The sequence below is a fragment of the Vicia villosa genome, linkage group LG1 (assembly GCF_029867415.1).
Source record: "Vicia villosa cultivar HV-30 ecotype Madison, WI linkage group LG1, Vvil1.0, whole genome shotgun sequence".
NCBI lineage: Eukaryota > Viridiplantae > Streptophyta > Magnoliopsida > Fabales > Fabaceae > Vicia > Vicia villosa.
In genome coordinates, this window is record NC_081180.1 from 132,848,032 (window position 1) to 132,862,445 (window position 14,414).

Below are 14,414 nucleotides of genomic sequence, written 5' to 3' on the forward strand. Positions count from 1 at the left end.
GATACATAATAAGAGGTGCGAAAAGGAAAAAAAAATCCTAATTTAGCTATTACAAACCCAAATAGGAACTTAAAATGATAAATGTACGACATTATATATAACTTAAAAATGTCCATGAAAATAATTTGGAGGCCTTAAGATTAGTACCTCACAAAAGAAACAAGAAAGCGTTAGTACCAATGTATAAACAATAGATGAATAAATGGCAAAAATATTAATTAAAATTGACGAAAGAAAATCTAGAAATTCAAATTAAATTCTAACAAAACTTAAGTAAAATAATTTTTTGGTATTTTTAATGTAAGAAAATAGAATCTAAACCAAAGACATATTTAGTATTTTAGAAAATTATATATATCAACTAAAAATTTAAAGCAAATATTAATAAGAAAAATAAAACAATTAGGAAAACTAATAAATATGAACAATATTAGTATGAAAATTTAAAAGATATGTTGTATGAATAAAGCATCGGGCTGCTTGCAGGCCCAACTAACTCAAAGCTCAGCTAAATGGGATAGGGGTGAGTATTGAATCGAGGGGCGTGCAAAAGTTCCAATCAAATTGGGCTGATCCAATGAAACCCAAAAAACCCTAAATGACAAGAGATCTTGTCCGCCCCACCTCTCTCGTTTTCCCATTTCCTACTTCTCATCTTCAACTCACGTTTTTTCTTTCTCATTTGTTTCACGCTTCCTGACTTCACCATCTATGGCCTTTCTCTACCGCAATGACACCAATAATTTAATGTCCCCTCATCCATTATACTTTTCTCCACCAAACTCTCTAATTTCTCTCTAATTTCTCTGGTTCTTATGAACAAATCCAAACAAAATCACGGAACAAAAATAAGTATGGCTATGTAATCAAACAACAACAAATACTTCAGAAAAAGATGTAACCAGCAGAAACAACAAATTAAATGAGAGAAGTAACATTACATACATTGAAGCTGAGGCGATGTTGATTAAGAGTCACAAATCTGAATCATGATTTTGCTGTAAAGCCACTTGTTGCGATTCATCGATGATGATGATGCAACTGAGATGACATAGGTGCAGACGCATTCGGAGGGAGAGTGGCCGGATCCAGTTCATTCCCTTCGCGGTGGAGGAGTTGGGTTGTTGACGTGAACGACGGCTGAAGCTTGGTCTTGACGTTGCTGGTGGATGGATGATCGCTATTGGCACAGTGGCTAACCGTGACTTGTTGTTACCATCGACGGTGCGGGCACGTCGGAGATGGAGTACACGTTAAGTGTTGGCGGTAGTTCGCTGTCAGAGGAGTCCTGATTATTGCGGTTCTAATCGGAGGGACCTTCAGCGATATTGGCTTTTGTTTTTAGATTCTCTTCCTTCCAAGCTCTAACTTTTGTGAACCTACGTCAATTGTTTTTTACAACCTGAAAATATTGTTAGAGATCTGAAACTTTTGTTACTGATAAATTTCTTCTGTGTGATTGTGAAGTATGCTGCAACCTGAAACAGAAAAAAATCAATAGTAACAGTTTAATTCAAGGAGCATATTTTGTTTGTTGTGTTTGAGTTTGGAATTGAAGGGATGGTTTTGCTACTGAGGATCGGATAATGAGTAATGGAAAAGAAGGTTCCACTTGAAGGTGATGTACGGTAATGCCTTCACGTGAGGGAAGCATACAAAGTTTTTATGTGCTAAAAAACAAAAGGGTTTTCTTGAATGTGTAATGGATTAAAAATAGTGTAAAAAAGTGTGTATTGTTACATGAATGTTAATTTGCCTGTATGTGAAAAAAATTATGTTAATTTTACATGGAAAAATTATGTGTGAGTGTTAGTGTGTAAAAAAAAAGAAGAAGATGGAAGTCGTGGTTAATTTTGTTGTAAAACATGGAGGATATTATTTTTGGGATGTGAAATTGTTAGTAAAAACACAGATTTAAAACCGACAGAACCATCATATCTTCATCATTTGGTTAAAAAAAACGAAAATAAGAGGGCGTCCTCATATATTAATCATCGGCCAAAATAATTTCGAAAAGAAAAGTTTTAAAAACAAGAATGAGAAAATAGATTTTTGAGAATTGTCAGTGATTGTTAGATAATTGTTGGTGATAAGAGAGGGTGGAGAGTGCCCTATTTATAGAATGGGAATTAATTTAAGTCAATTCTAAAAAGGAAATGATCCAACCCAATGGCCCATGGACTTTTCTTGATGACCAAGATTGAGAACCTGGACGTACTTGTATCCAGGTTCGACCAGGTGCAAAAAAAGATTAAAAATAGTTTAAAAAACTAGCAAAATGCACAAGGCGGGATTCGTACCCGGGACCTTTTGTTTGCAAGCCTTTCATCCTTACCAATTAGACTATGTTATTTATTTGAAATAAAAAGGCAAATGGAAAGTATATGAAGCATAGGCAAACGTCTTCTATCTATTAAAATATAACAATTTAAGGGTAAACGGTTATATTTTAAAATAGACTTTAAATCGAATATTTATAAAAATAGGATATCAATGTAAATGACCCTAAATTTTTATAAAACCCAATTTTTGAAATTTTTTTGAATTTTTGAAAAGTGGCCAAATTTTGGGGTATGACAGCTACCCCTGTTCAATCTTCTTAAACCTGAGGATATAGATTGGCGTATCCGCCACTTGGGATCTGAAGGTGGAAGAGGATTGAACACTAAAATACCCCGAAAATTTGCACTTGTTGGTGCAGGAAGTAATGATGGAGATGGGCTTAAAGATGCCATCTAAATGTTCGACAAGATGTTTGTCTAAAGCATACGCTTTTCAGGCTGGATTGTGTGCATTGATTGTATCTGAAGGAGAGATAAAGTAATGTCTTACGGAAGACTACCTGGAGAGGTTCCTGAATAGGGTAGATCATTTACAGATGTAAAGGAGATTAGGATTTAAACAAAGCTCGAGAAGAAGTGTCTTGTAGAAGATTAGCCGATAAGCTCTTTGAAAGGGCAAAAGATGTCTTAGAAAAGATTGGATAAATATGTTAAAGAAGATTACCTAAAAAGGTGGAGATATATCTTAGAGAAGACTACCGAGAAAGACTATGATACGTATTAAACAAGACTAACCTAGAAATGTATGATATGTCTTAAACAAGACTGACCTAGAAAGGCTCCTAGAAAGGATATGATACGTCTTTAAACAAGACTACCTAGAAAGGTTCCTAGAAAGGATAAGAAAGGTTTTAGAAAAGACTACCTAGAAAGGCTCCTAGAAAGGATATGAAACGTCTTAAACAAGACTACCTAAAAAGGCTCCTAAAAAGGATATAATATGTCTTAAACAAGACTACCTAGAAAGGCTCTTATAAAGGATGAGATATGTCTTAAACAAGACTACCTAGAAAGGCTCCTATAAAGGATATGATATGTCTTAAACAAGACTACCTAGAAATAGTGATGAGGAAGATCATATGCAGTATAGAAGGCGCAACTGTACTCCTTCCCAATCACTTGGAAATAGTGATGAGGAAGATGGACGACATTGTCCCCTGTCCAGAGCCATACTGGAGGTTCCTCTACCAGTCACCTTAGAAAAACCTCCCCCTCTTGGCACATATGACGGCACCACGAATCCTGACGAGCACATCAAGAACATCGATGCCCTCCTCGATTACCGTGGGGCACAGGAGTAGTCAAGTGTAAACCATTTCCAGTAACGTTGCGCAAAGGAGCTATTTCCTGGTACCAGAGCTTGGCGGACGAGTCCATCGCCTCTTGGAAAGGTCTTGGTCGGTTATTCTTAAGGAACTTTAGCGCCTCGCATAAACATCCTAAATCGGAAGCCTCCCTGGAAGCATCATCCAGGGCCAGGATGAATCACTCAGGGCCTATATTGACGGATTCAATAAAGAGGCCGTATAGGTATCAACCACCCCATTATGAAGAAATATTTGCTGGAACAGGGACTCCGACCACGTTCTGATTTCGCCAAGGCCGTGGGCATCGAAACAACCGCCACGCTCGACGCCTTTTACCACAAAGCCCAAGCATACATCCACTATGAGGAAAAGGAGGTTGCCCATGCTGTTCAAGAATCCAGACACGAGGATATCTCCAAGAGTGCAAGACAAGAGGAAGGTTCCTGACGAGGAACTGACAAGAAAAGGGAAGACAAAACCCGTGATGCCCGGAATTAAAAAGGGGCACCAGGGAAATTCCGAGAGCACACCCCCATTGAACGCCTCTCGTGAGCGTATTCTGACCGAATGCGCTAATTCCGAGTTCCAAATGGCCAAATTACGCTTCCCCAAACAACTTCCTGCCCATCCGAATGTGGAAAAATCAAAATTTTGCCAGTTCCACTAGAGCCACGGGCACAATACATAAGATTGCATCCACCTAAAGGATGCCATTGAGATACTCATCCGAGAGGGGCACCTTGAGCAGTACGCTAAGAAGAATGAAAACCCTCAAGAAACAAAGACTGTTGTAGAGGAGAAACCCTCCTCTGACGATGCTGCCGCTCTTTAGGTGGCCATGAGCGTTATGTGACCTGAGGATTTTTACCTCCCTGACTGGGCCAACCTTTCTATATCCTTCTCATCCCATATCCCCTGGGAAGCATTCCCGTACATCATGGAAAGCTTATTCAATGCTCTATCCAATAATGAATGAATGGAAACCAAAATGATAATTTTTATCATCCTTATTTTGAGCCTTATTCTTTTATGAATTGGTAGAATTTGCATTCTTGAAGCTTAGCCTTTGGTCTTTATTACTCAATGCTCCAAAGATGCATGAATACCTATAAAATGAATGGAAAAACTATTAATTGGTATAAAAATGAATCAAAAACACAAGTATGCACATATTTACACAAAAGTTAGGATTTTATTACAAAAATCATAAGAATAGAATCGATAAGTGCCACAAATATATACTCAAAATATCGACATTTTGACACTTATCAAACTCTCCCCAACTTGAAACTTTGTTTGTCCTCAAACAATGTCAAATAAATCAAAGAATCAAAAGCAATAAACCAAAGAATTGTGAGTCAACAAGTTTTGAAAACCAAAAACAAATGTATGGCTTAATACAAAAACGTATAAACAAAGTAAATACTTACCCCTATCCTACAACGACAACATGTAAACGAAACGAATCCTAAGCACAAAAAGCATACAAAACATTCTAACACAATACATGCTCACATCATGAATCACACCTAGCAAAAATTCATCAATGGATGAAGAAAACACAAAGGTGAAGGACTTTTAACACTCATCCAACAATCTTGCAAACAAAAGATTAAATTATGCATTCATCCAAAAATCACATTGAAGATACAAAAGCAAGAATCACAAGGACTTTTCAAGGTTGTAATGTGGATTGGTTAACAAACAAGGGATATGTCCTAAGGCTAATCGAAACAAAAACTGGCCTAAACCTAAGGGAGTGATCAATCCACCAAAGATTCAAACAACAAAACCTCGATTAAACTTCTTCCTTAACCACAAGTTTCTCAAACCAATCACAATACTTATTAGCACAATTATTCACTTCTCTTTTCTTTTTCTTTTTTTCAAAACTTTTTCTCCTTCTTTTTCTTTTCTTTTCACATTTTTTTCTTTTTTTTATTTCTTTTCAACCTCATAGCAACAACCACATAAGTAGCAACTATTTCTCTCCCCAACTTGAATTCAACCACATCATCATGTGAATACTCCCTACTTTCTAAGGTAAGGTAAAAATTCATACTAAAAATCATGGTGTAGGGTTCAAGAAAACAAAGAATCAATCATCCATGAAAAAATGAGAACTAAACACTCAAAGATAAATATTTAGCAAAAACAACATGGACATTGACAACAGGCTCAAAAGGGGTAACAAATGATCACATACTCACAAGGTGAATTGACTATTTGGTTTTGGTAGTTGTGCTCAAAATGAAACAAAATGCCTTGATCCTTTTCATGCTTTCATAAAATCAACATAAACAAAAGATTAAGCATAATAAAATCCAGTTAAAACAAAGATTGTGGCCTCCAACATATGTAAACAATGGAAAGCTTCCTCACATTTATGGTTTGGGAACTAAAGTGATTCAATCAACAAGCAAGTAATGCAAAAGAATGAATGGTATGGTAATTGTACAAATGAAAAGTTTCCTAAACATGCTATGTTATAGAAAGCAATAAATGAGTACCTTGAATGATACAACTTCAAAAACAATATCCTACCATACATCCGCAGGTTGAAACACTCAAGCTTTGGAAAATCACCTCAAAAATCTTCGAATCACCGAACAAAATTCGAGTACAAACAACCAATAAAAGAATTAGAAAAACAAAACCAATATATACTACTAATTAGCCTTGGTGAAAGTGGGAAAAATGAGTGAACCAGGTGGAATGGGAACCCCACTGGTACAGAGCAGAAAAACAAAATTCTGCTATGCTCTCTTAGCTGCTCCGCTTAGCGGACATAGCAGAAACTAGAAAAATCAGAACAGGATTTGTTGTTCCAATCACTCACCACTTCACCTAAATTCCTCTTAAACATAAAAATAAACAAAACTTTACAACCGTGGGGGTGCCTCCTAACAAGCGCTTGTTTTACGTTGTTAGCTTGACGCCTTTATTATTTTGGTGTTTGGAAAGTAGCTTCCTTTCGTCATGCCATGGTGACGTCTCACCGCACAAGCCTAAAGAAAGTTTCCTAACCAACAAATCAACAAACGTTACAAGTACAAATATATACAACGATTATACGAACATAAAAACAAAAGTCTACACCTATATACACAAACAAACACATATATACAAGTATGGAACAAATACAATTATTATCATACAAAAAGAGAAAATTGGTGAATGTTGGATTCACAAGTTAAAAAGTGAAGATTTGTTATTAAAGAGCTCATCCGAGATTAACATGTTTCACCAACATTCACCAATAAAAGTATACTTATATGTAACATATACAAGTAAACTTATATGGTGAACATAAACAAGTAAACATGTACAAGTAAATATATATATATATATATATATATATACAAGTGAAACTATACAATATATACGATATATACAAAGCTCAAAACCACGAAAACTATTGCGATGCAATCACAACCATCCCCGGCAACGGCGCCATTTTGTTGAATGCAGTATAGGGAAGGCAACAAACAAGATTTGGAAATATTGATCCAGGATTTATCGTCCTCAGAGATGGAGAGATGCCATTCAACAATTTCTACGGTTTCGAACTTTGGATTGAATGAAAAAAAAAGTAAACAAAGATATAGACAGGAAAAGAATAAACACATTCTTAGAAGAGAAAGAACTTATCAGGAATGTAAATATATTTAGTCTTCACAAACATACACTTACCAACCCGTTATACTCAACCTACGATACTCATCTATGTCATCACGTATCTCTCACATAAGCGTCCATCTCTGGAGCACAAACGAGACCATCTCACAACTAAGGTTATCTCTAACGCAAAGTCGCGAGAACATCAGTGTTCTCGCGTCGGTGATCTCTCGTGCGCCGCTCAAACCCAAAAGTATTAAGAACAGATACAAACAGTGAATGCTAGCTCTAAATCTATCTCTAGAGTTCAGAACCAACAGATTATCATCCTAGATAAGGATTCGAGAAGTTTATCTCTAAAGCACCCCAAATCCCCAGCATAGAGCAAAAATCCAGGATAACATCAACACAGATTCGTAAAGCAAGTTAAATATAACATTATAATCGGTAAATATACATAAGATTCAAGTAAATATACAAACAAACCCAACCAAAGAGAAATACACAAAGAAGAAGAGAAATGAACCAAAGATCTCCCGGTTTGTCAGTTCCGTTCGATGCTCAATCCACCCCCAATCATCCGTATGCAACCTCCGAAGTTGTTTTCTAAGCTAATTTTGATCTAAGAATGAAAATGATGGAGTTGGGACTAAAACTTTCCCAAAACCATAACCCTAAAATGTCTCAAATGAAGAAATATAAAGAAAATTCTGCGCAGGTCCGCTCAGCGGACCCCCTCCGCTCAGCGGACTCAAAATTGCATCCAGACTCTGATTTGCTCTGTTGGAGCTCCGCTCAACGGAGTCTGCTAAAAATCAGATTTTGTTTTCGCCATAACTCGAGAACCGTAACTCCGAATTGCGCCTGGTTCGAAGCGTTGGAAAGCTTATTCAATGCTCTATCCAATAATGAATGAATGGAAACCAAAATGATAATTTTTATCATCCTTATTTTGAGCCTTATTCTTTGATGAATTGGTAGAATTTGCATTCTTGAAGCTTAGCCTTTGGTCTTTATTACTCAATGCTCCAAAGATGCATGAATACCTATAAAATGAATGGAAAAACTATTAATTGGTATAAAAATGAATCAAAAACACAAGTATGCACATATTTACACAAAAGTTAGGATTTTATTACAAAAATCATAATAGAATCGATAAGTGCCACAAATATATACTCAAAATATCGACATTTTGACAGTTATCAACTTCACTCGCTGGTTTCAAGTTATTTTATTCAGAAGGCTCTTGCAATTTGGGATGCTCTGCATTGATGCCATCTTTCTTCTCTGTACCATCAGAAGCAGCCTCTGCTGCATCTTTTGCATCAGGGGCAGGTTTATCTGCCTGGACAGGTGGTTGCTACGAAGCATGACTTGCTCGGATTTTTTCCCTGTGTTTCTTTCCTTCAACATAGAGAAGAAGCACTTGCTGGCTTGTAGCTCTCGTATTGCAACTACTACAGAACCACATAGGACGATTAGATAAACCCATATTAATATCAACCTCCGACCTTTGCTTCTTATCTTTGCCCAGCTTATTTGTGAACCATTCAAAGCTTTACCTTGGCCTTTTGGACTATACTTATCCGCTTTTGTAATACGCTGAGTGTGATTTTGAATGGTGTCTCTCCCAAACATATCATTTAAAAAAAAACAAATCGAAACTATCATTTAAGCTAATTGTTCTTTACTCCAAGCCAAAACAATATAATTGGTTGTTGTAGCCATCCTAAGCCAAAATAGTACCTAAGGAGCCACCATTTTGAGAGGAAACATCATAACTTCGAAATCAACAAAAACTGTAAAAGCGCTTAGCAAAGAGACACCCAACTCTTTAAATAGCTAATATAATGAATTCTTATAATCAAAGAAATGAAGCACACTCGCATTCAACTAAAAATGGAAATTTATCATGGTAAAAAGTAGGGAAAATAGATTGAGAAACCAAATTTCCATTCTTTTAAATAACCAAATATATTAAAAACACTCGCATCCAAGCAGAATGTGTACCTGAAAGGAGGAAAAACAGATTACAACGAACATGCTGCAACATAAACAAAAACAGTAGCAGGGCCAAAAAAAACAAATGGGAAAACTCAATAGCTAACAAAAGCTCCTGACAAAGGGAAAAGACTCAATTTTCATTTTTTTTCATTTGAAGTAGCAGAAGTGGCAATTCCACTCTCTTAATCTATCAAATAGAAGAACAAGTCAACTTAAATGCAAAAGTAAATACAAGACCGCAATAAAACCCAATAAAAATTAGTTAATTGCACAAATTTTACACATATTTCATCATACATATTGCAGAACTTCAAAATATGTACCTTATGTCTTCTGCTTTGCTTCTTGACTGATAGTTCACTTCTGTGTTTCTTGCACTCAGTTGATCCCGAAGATAATATTTACGCTATGCTTCCGAGAAAGAGGAAGAACAAAAGGACCTCCAGCAATCGGTGTCTCTTTATTGGGCAAAGCTATGTATTTTCTAGTTAAACCAAAAATATTAACATTTGAATTAATATCTTAAATATATCAGCTAAAACCTGATTAGTAACATCGTCTAAACTGTAATCAAGATCTTTATGTGCTTGATGTTTTTAACTAAGAGCCTAGTTTACCTTCATCAATCTCGGCAAGATCTTCATGTGCTAGCTATTTCTAATATGAATATCTCTCATGAGTGATCTAAGTGACACAGAGGTTATTTCAGATCCTTCAAATGATTCACAAGATCTAGGTTTTAGCATTTGATACAAACCAAACTAACCACCATGAACTTAAGGATATTGGATAGCCATCGTTAGAAGAAATATATTGCATACCTGAGTTGGAACGGAGCAGCGAGAGGTGAACAGAGGCCACAGAGCTCTACCTATTACATAGTATGTTCACTCCATATTGTATTGTTGCACACAAAAATACATAAAAAGCAGATCTAGTTATCAAATATCAATGTAAAACTAATTCATTTACAAATATAAACTGTAATCGTAGATATAAAATGCAAATTACAATCAACAGTGGGTTATTTTAATTAGCACCACAAGGAGTTTTATTTTCATTTACAAATATAAAAGCAGATTGATTTCATCTCAACAAAAACACTCAACAGTGGGCCCCTTGCCAATAGCAGCGTTAGTTCTTACCATTAAAAGAAGAAGAATCGGAAGAGATGTTCCAACATATGAAAAGTGTTGCCTTGGAACCTCATTGCTTCTAATTAATAAAACTAATGAAGCACTTATGCAAATATACTTGTTTAGAAATAGAACTCTTACATTCAACTTGAGCTCTTTGAAAAACAGATTTAATACATTCACCAAGATTTATCGAATATAAAACAGGCTAATATATCTAAAGCATAATAAGTTGCTAATAAATCCATGAAAGAGTGCTAGAATACTGGTCAGAATGATTGCACAATCCTATTTCGCAAGCCTGATAACATTCCATAGACATTTCCTTGTAGCAGGATCTAATCCAATACCCGGCTCGTCCATATAAACAACTTAAATTTAAATTAGCATGTACAGAATAAGAAAACTTGAATCTTCTTTTTTATTAAAAAAATGAAAAGAAAAAAAATGATCAAATTGGGTTAAAATGAAATACAAACTTTGGGGTCCCCAAATCCAATCAATGAAATCGCAACACTAAGCCACCTCATCATTTTTCATTTAATTTTTGTGCATCTCCGGAAACATATTTTTTTTGGTGTTTTCGGAAATACACCTCTGAAAACATTTTTTTCTGTGTTTTCAGAAGTGCACTTCCGAAATATAGAGGCATTTTAAAAATTTTGCCGCGGATTTTCAAAAAGGTAGGGAGGTGTTTAAAGAAATTCTCTATATTTATTATTATAGCTAATCAATTCTATCATATGTGATTTATATGTACGTTTTTTGCACAAAATCCTATGCTATTATAGCTTCCTAAAATATAGAGACACAGAGTGTGTTTGGACGTAGCATTTTAATGAGATAATTTAATGTTTTTTTAATTTCTTACGTGGTCGCCACTATTTTAATTGGAAATTTTGCTCCCAACAAGGTTTGAACCCATGCCCCTTACCTTCACACAATACTCTTCAACCACTAGTTCATGCATTCAATTCTATTATTAAAATGCAACAACATGTATATTACATAAATGCTTCAGTATTTAATAAATAATTGAAATATTTGAATGATTAATGCTTCAAAATTTAATAAATAATTAAAAATAGTTAAAGGGTTAATAAAAACAAATATATATTTATTTAATACTAATATCAAATAAATATGAAATACTTAAATATTTAATAAACAAATTGTTTAATAAATTAAATGTTTAATAAACTAAATATTTAATAAACTAATTGTTTGATAAACTAAATATTTAAAATATTAAATATTTGAAATATATTTATCTTTTAACTATGTGGTATAAATATTAATGTCTGAAATATTAAATATTTTAATACATATTTTATTTAATAATTAAAATGTTATTATATAATATATTTAATGCATTTGCTATTATTATTTAACTATATTAATTTATTGTTACAAATTAATTATTTTGCGTTAATTATTATTTAATTATATTTTATTATATTAAATTATTATTTAACTCTATTAATTTATTGTTACAAATTAATTATTTATCGTTAATTATTATTTATCAATTATTAATTATCAATTATTATTTAACTATATTAATTTATTGTTACAAATTAAATATATTGAAATAATTAATAAATTATTTAGCGTTAATATTTATCAACTATTAAAATATTATTAGGAGTATACTTAATCATATCTAAAATCTTAAATATTTGAATTATTTATTTTAATTTATTAAATATTTTATTTATTAATTTATTAAATTGAAGACTAGTAAATACTAAATATTTGAAACATTGCATAGTGAAAATAATATGAAATATTATGTAAAATATTTGCAGTTATTAATTATTGTATACTATTATTTATTACAACAAAACAAAAAATTAAACCAAAATTCAAAAAAATTAACTCATTATATAATGTATACAAATGAATGGCAAATATATTTCAAATAAATGAAGTGGTTGGGTGGGATGCCTTTGGTGCTGTTAAGGTAAATGTCATGGGTTCAAAACCCATTTTGGCCATTTTTGAAAAATTAACATAGGGACCAAAATAGAAGAAAAAAAAACAAAATGCAACTTACGTGGAATAAATAAATATTTAAAAAAGAAGAACATGCATGCCACGTCACTTCCGTTTGCCATATAGGCGTTTTTTTAACGTCATTTGTCATATAGGCGTTTTTTTAACGGAAGTTGGACGTTAGGGACCAAAGTGAATACGAAATGGATATATGGGGACTTGGACCCAAAAAAAAAGATACTAAATTCAAAAACACGCTAATTTATAGGGACGAAAACACTATTTAAGCCTTATTTTTTTTATAAACCGTAAAAGAAAATATTAAATCTTAAATAAAAAACTAAATCAAAAATTCAAAAAGTGCTTTTCTAGAAGAGCGTAATTAGTTTTAAACTTTAGTCCACATTAAACAGCATGAATTTATACCTCTATTTCATCATTTTATTCACAACATACAAGACACAATTGTTGAATTTGATCCGTCAAACTTCGTTCAATTGAATTGCAGCGTGTATGAACTATGAAGTTAGCGGTGGGTATATATATATATATATATATATATATATATATATATATATATATATATATATATATATATATATATATATACTAGTACTTAAACCCGTGCGAGGCACGGGTTAAATATTTTCTAACTAAAAATTTTCATTTTAAAAACACTTATAATTTATAAATTTTGCTTATAGTTAGATTACTATTGTATAGATAAAATGTCATTGTTATTAATAATATACATAAAAAAGTTTACTTAACTAATTTATTTTGTAAATTATAAAATAATTTGGGCATTTCTAATTTATAAATAATTTGTGTAAATTTTAAAAAAAATTAACTCGTTAAATAATTGTATCAATAGTTGCCTTTTTCCGTTTATAAAAATATTTGCAACTTATATAATTGTATCATCAATTGATTTTTCCCGTTTATAAAAATATTTATAACTTATTATAGTTTATAATAATAATTGTATCAATAGTAAACTTCTTCATATATGTAACTTATTCTCTTTTATATAATTGAATTAATTAATTAATGTTTTAAATGTCTCCCATAAAATTAAATTAAATATGAGTAATCAATTAAATAATAATTAAAAATATAGTATAAAAAATTAAGTAGTCCTAGTCCCTAGGGCATGTTTATTTTAAGTAGATAATACATACGAATTGATTACTCATATTATTTAAAAAGATCTATTTTCTGTATCATTCAATTGAATCAAAAAATAATATATTTTAGTAGAAAAAATAAATTAAATAATAAAAAATTAAGTAGTCCTAGTCCCTAGGGCATGTTTATTTTAAGTAGTATTGACCCGTAAAAAATGTATAAAATAGATCTTTTATTTAATATATAATAAAATAAATTGAACAAAAAGAATGACAAATTTGTGTTTTTCATAAGAAAGTTGTGTTTTTCATACATCATAATTGTCTCATGTCTAAAATAAATATTTATAGTAATTTTTAGTATAAATACAATTTGCATAGGTATATAATTATGTGTAATTTCAATGTAAATATTTCTAATATTAAATTTAAATATACCATAAATATTAAGTTATATTTTAGTTATAAACTAAAACCCTTTTTAATATGAATCTATTCAATAATAATATATAATAATATATGGTTTATGTAAGAAAATTATATCATCTCATTCACTAAAACAAAAACAAAAATGTCAAACTACATTAGCCTCTAAAATATTTTACTAACACAAATGAAAAATGACTCTTACGATATTAGAAGATAAAAAATTGAATATAATAAAATATATCAAATTAATTTATTGATCCTTTATTAAATATAGTAAGAGGATATAAATTGTCCAAATTCTACAATATCAAATTTTATAGTAATAAATTTATGTATTAATCAAATATTTTAAAAAAAATTTAGAATAAATATTAGCATTTCATTTAAAAAAATACAAACTTTTTAGATAAACTAATATTTTAATATAATTCGCTACACTTTGATTGTGTTTGT